Source organism: Oncorhynchus keta, chromosome 19 (genome assembly GCF_023373465.1).
Source record: "Oncorhynchus keta strain PuntledgeMale-10-30-2019 chromosome 19, Oket_V2, whole genome shotgun sequence".
NCBI classification, from domain to species: Eukaryota; Metazoa; Chordata; class Actinopteri; order Salmoniformes; family Salmonidae; genus Oncorhynchus; species Oncorhynchus keta.
In genome coordinates this window covers 42966283-42971972 of record NC_068439.1, presented here as the reverse complement: position 1 = coordinate 42971972, position 5690 = coordinate 42966283, and positions in this window count along the sequence as shown.

Here is a 5690-nt window from a genome sequence, read left to right as displayed (position 1 = left end):
GATTCTACACAAGCCAGCCCCCCTCTCTCTCTTTCTCTGTTGCTCTCTCTCCTTATCCTCCCTCCCTTACTGTGTCCCTCTGCTTCCCTGGGAGGTGGAGTCTAGAAGGAAACCGTGAGAGGAAATAAGGGATGTGGAAGAGTGGAAAAAGAGAGGGGGAGCCTCAACTGACCTTTTTGAGAAAAATAGTCCGACCTGATTGATTTGTGTCAACATCTTAATTGACAACATTACAGAATATTTGTATCTATTCCATTAGTTCCGTGTGTGTGTACAAACATTCCTCTTGGGTCAAATCTCCAGATTTGTCTGTGCTGCACAGTGACATACACAGTCTACTGGAGCAGAAAACTGATGGAGAGGAGAATTAGCCTGTGTGAGTGAGCGAGGTGAGTGATTTGGCTGGGTTGTGTGTGGTGTGGTGTGGAAGTAGCTCTGTCAATGAGGGGGACAGGGGGAGTTGAATCAGCAGGAGGGATGGACTTGTATAATTGAGAAAGTGCTGGGCTCTGCATGGGGGCCCAGTAATGTGCATCGTTGGACTCCACTCCTCACTCGTCCTCATGTAGTGCTGATGCAGGGAAGGAGAGAAACCGAGGGGGAAAGAAAGATAGGGACTGTAGAATATAATAAATATCCTATTACTTCTGCTGCCTTTCGCTATCCATGGCTTATGGGGAGTTGTCAGGCCTCTCCTGTGCCCTAGAGGCACATATTCACGCATGGGTGCACACAATGATGAATGGCCCGTAGAATGGGGGGAGGAAAGCATCGGTATCGGTTAAGTAAAGAAAACTGCACCAAGCATGAAACAACAAGGATATACAGGTAACTGCCAAAATAAAGGAAACACCAACATAATAGGGCGTTGGGCCATGACGAGCAACCAGAACAGCTTCAATGCACCTTGGCATAGATTCTACAAGTGTCTTAAACCATACGACACCATTCTTCCACAAAATAAAACCATAATTTGGTGTTTTGGTGGTGGAAAACGCTGTCTCAGGCACCCCTCCAGAGCCTCCCGTAAGTGTTTCAATTGGGTTGAGATCTGATGACTGAGACATACACACACACACACACACCCTTTAAACCCCCTATGCTCTTTTGAGACCCCTCTTTCAAAGTTATTGAGATCTCTTCTTCTAGCCATGGCATCCAAAAATAATGGGCAACAGGGCATTTTTGGGATGTTTACATTTAAATTGCTTAATTAACTTAGGAACCACACCTTTGTGGAAGCACCTGCTTTCAATATACCTTGTATCCCTGATGTTGTCAAATATTTCCTTTATTTTAGCAGTTACCTGTATGGTGCACAACTGTAATAGGCTATGTAAGAAGATTCATGTTGAATCTACATACCTCCATCATTAGAATGTGTACAGAATGAATTAAAGTCTGATTCAAATATGGTGCCTGTCCTATTACGCACTATTGTATTGTGCCAAAATCAAAACCATGATGCCTCATAAAAATATGCGTGTCAGCCACTAGGGTGTGGGTGACATCTGGTGGTTTGTACAAGAACTACATTCAGGGTAAAGATAAATATTTCTGACCAACCTGTAATGAGGTGAGGGGAGAGGAGAGCAGGAGGGTAATGAGGAGGAGGAGAAGATCAAGAGAATGATAAAGAATATGAAAACAATGAGTAGTGGCTTTTGTAAAACAATTGCTCATGAAAAAAAACAATTGATATGGAAGCGGAATAAATAAAATAATTTTCATTATGAAGATTACGTGGATGCTGCTGGCGATGATTTCACTAGGGAAGAATAGTTAATCCCATTGATTACTGAGTGTTACCCGGCCTCTCACAATGGAACCATGACTACGTCTCAAATTGCACCCCAATTCCCCAATGTAGTGCACTACGTTTCACCGGGGCCCATAGGGCTCTGGTCAAAATAGTGCACAATACAGGGAATAGGGTGCCGTTTGGGGACGCACACAATTAGTCATTGTGCTGTGTGTTTTTAATTACTCTCTTGATTGGATTAGGGCATTATACTAAGCTGACGACTCCCACTTAATAGGGTATTATCAATAACAAGTATATAATCGTACAGTTGTAGTCAGAAGTTTACATACACTTAGGTTGGAGTCATTAAAACTTGTTTTTCAACCACTCCACAAATTTCTTTTTAACAAACTATAGTTTTGACAAGTCTGTTAGGACATCTACTTTGTGCGTGACACAAGTAATTTTTCCAACAATTTTTTACAGACAGATTAATTCACTGTTTCACAATTCCAGTGGATCAGAAGTTTGCATACACTAAGGTGACTGTGCCTTTAAACAGCTTGGAACATTCCAGAAAATTATGTAATGGCTTTAGAAGCTTCTGATAGGCTAATTGACATCATTTGAGTCAATTGGAGGTGAACCTGTGGATGTATTTCAAGGCCTACCTTCAACCTCAGTGCCTCTTTGCTTGATATCATGGAAAATAAAAAGAAATCAGTCAAGAAATCAGTCAAAACCTCCACAAGTCTGGTTCATCCTTGGGAGCTATTTCCAAACGCCTGAAGGTACCACGTTCATCTGTACAAACAATAGTACGCAAGTATAAACACCATGGGACCACGCAACCGTCATACGTCTAAGGAAGGAGATGTGTTCTGTCTCCTGGAGATGAACGTACTTTGGTGTGGAAAAGTGCAAAATCAGTCCCAAAACGACAGCAAAGGACCTTGTGAAGATCCTGGAGGAAACAGGTACAAAAGTATCTATATCCACAGTAAATCGAGTCCTATATCGACATAACCTGAAAGGCCGTTCAGCAAGGAAGAAGCCACCGCTCCAAAACCACCAATAAAAAAGCCAGACTCCAGTTTGCAACAGCACATAGGGACAAAGATCGTACTTTTTGGAGAAATGTCCTCTGGTCTGATGAAACAAAAATAGAACTGTTTGGCCACAATGACCATCGTTATGTTTGGAGAAAAAAGGGGGAGGCTTGCAAGCCGAAGAACACCATCCCAACCGTGAAGCACAGGGGTGGCAGCATCATGCTGTGGTGGTGCTTTGCTGCCGGAGCAACTGGTGCACTTCACAAAATAGATGGCATCATGAGGGAGGACAATTATGTGGATATATTGAAGCAACATCTCAACACATCAGTCAGGAAGTTAAAGCTTGGTCGCAAATGGGTCTTCCAAATGGACAATGACCCCAAGCATACTTCCAAAGTTGTGGCAAAATGGCTTAAGGACAACAAAGTCAAGGTATTGGAGTGGCCATAACAAAGCCCTGACCTCAATCGTATAGAAAATGTGTGGGCAGAACTGAAAAAGCGTGTGCGAGCAGGAAGGCCTTACAAACCTGACTCAGCTACACCAGCTCCGTGGAAGGCTACCCAAAATGTTTGACCCAAGTGAAACAATTTAAAGGTAATTCTACCAAATACTAATTGAGTGTATGTAAACTTCTGACCCACTGGGAATGTGATGAAAGAAATAAAAGCTGAAGTGAATCATTCTCTCTACTATTATTCTGACATTTCACATTCTTCAAATAAAGTGGTGATCCTAACTGATGAAATACAGGGGATTTTTACTTGGATTAAATGTCAGGAATTGTGAAAAACTGAGTTTAAATGTATTTGGCTAAGGTGTATGTAAACTTCTGACTTCAACTGTATCTGCGGCATTTTCAAAGTAGCCTTTTCCTGATAGATTATTTTTGAAGAATGCCTTTCACCTGTCTCATTGCATACTTCTAGTAGGCTACTGTCTCGATTTGAGTATGTGTTGTATTTTGATTTTACAATACCTGTCTTTATCCTCCTCTCTCCAACCCTCCTTGACTTCCTCTGTTAACTGGAGCCCCATCTGTCAAGTATTAATAGATGGAATTAAATGTTGGTGAATGTCATTGTTATGACTTTAATTCCAAAACCATTTCCCTCTCCACATTGTCAGGCTAAAGGGTGACATATTTCATTCGCCCGAAAGTATCAGATCTCTGACTCTCAAACCAATTTGATTAATCTGTCATATTTCTATAATCTCCTCCCCTGCATTCATACACAGGACCATCACACACTCTCTTAGATTAAATGGGAAATGATCCAAATTGCCAGCTTGGCGAGCTCCCATGACCATAATAAAAATAAAACCCAATAAAATAGTAATTCTTATCACTCAATAAAACTAAATGTCAACTATTCTTCCCTTATTCAACACATACACACACACACACACACACACACACACACACACACAAGGAGAAACAGGGGAAAGAACTGTCAAACTTTATGAATTATTCTGTCAGATGACAAATACTTTGCCATGCAACCGGGGGACAACTGAAACTGTGGATCTTAGTCAGTCATAAGCCTAGTTTAAATTAATATGTCATGATGGACATAACTTAAGTGGAAAATAATTAAATAAAGGAGTCATAATACAATTGATATCCATGGACATATGGTTCATATGCTGCTATATGGATTATAGTTCATAACCTTTACTTGTGTCTGTGGGAGGGGAGCTGGATTGATAGAAAGTTATTTCTGAGGGACTAGAGAAACTGAATATATTTTTGTAGTTTTGTCACCTAATTATCCTGTGGTAATATCCAGGATATATTTAACTGATGCTTCAATTCCTTTGTGTTGACTTTGAGGATATTGACTAAAGGACAATTTAAGGAATTTAAAAAGAACAGGGGCATTCTTATCCAACAACGGTGGAATTGAAAACTTATTTGGAAGTAACTGAAATACGTGGAAAGGTAAGACTGAGCGGAAACAACTAGGTTTTGATAGTAATTTGGCAAGAATATTGATGAGTAAGATTACCAGGTGCTGCAATAATTTCAATAATTCTAGTGGTTCTAGATACGTTTTTCCAACAGGTTTCCATTGTCTTATCATATTATCTTCAATGGAAACCCCACAGAGAAATGTCAATATATTGTCAACCATTATCACAGAGGAAGATTTGTGTTCATGTTTACATCTGAACTGTGAATGGCATGAATGTCTTCTGTGAATCTCTTAGCATTCCGCAGGCATATCAACTCTGCCTCAGATTTCTTTTACAATAGAGTTTGTGTTTTTATATGCTTCTCTCTTATACATTTTTACTATTTTCACTCCGACTGGCTGCATTAACTCACTTTTGTCTCTTTCCAAACCCCATAAAATATTTCAATATGTATCAATCCCTAGATGGAGCCCTCTCCCTCTATGAACTTGACAATGCAGGATGAGGAGGATCAACATCCCCTCCTTCAATCAAAAGTGGTCCCTCTCCCTCCTGTTTTTGGCAACCAGTGCAGAAGGAACCACTCATGTCAAAGAGGGGAAGATCACTCAGTGTGGCTCGATGGAACCCAGTCACCACCCACCCTCCAATATTACAATAGCTGCCAATATGTCTCACCCTCACCCTCACCCCACTCCTCACCCCGAAGGGGAGACGATAAGGAAAAGGTTAGGGGGAAGGAGGTGCGCAAGGAAAAGAGAGGCGAGAAGCCAGCAGGAAATGAACAGAATGCTGGACACAAGGAACGGATTTGGGGTAGTAAAGCCAAAAAGGCAAGCCCACAGAGGTGCCAGCAGGACATGAAATCCACTCAGTCACCCTACAACAGAGTCCGCATGTCTTGTATGGACTTAAGGGAGACAGAAAGTGGGCCACCCAGTGAAGGAGGTCAAAGGCTAGAGCCCACATCAATA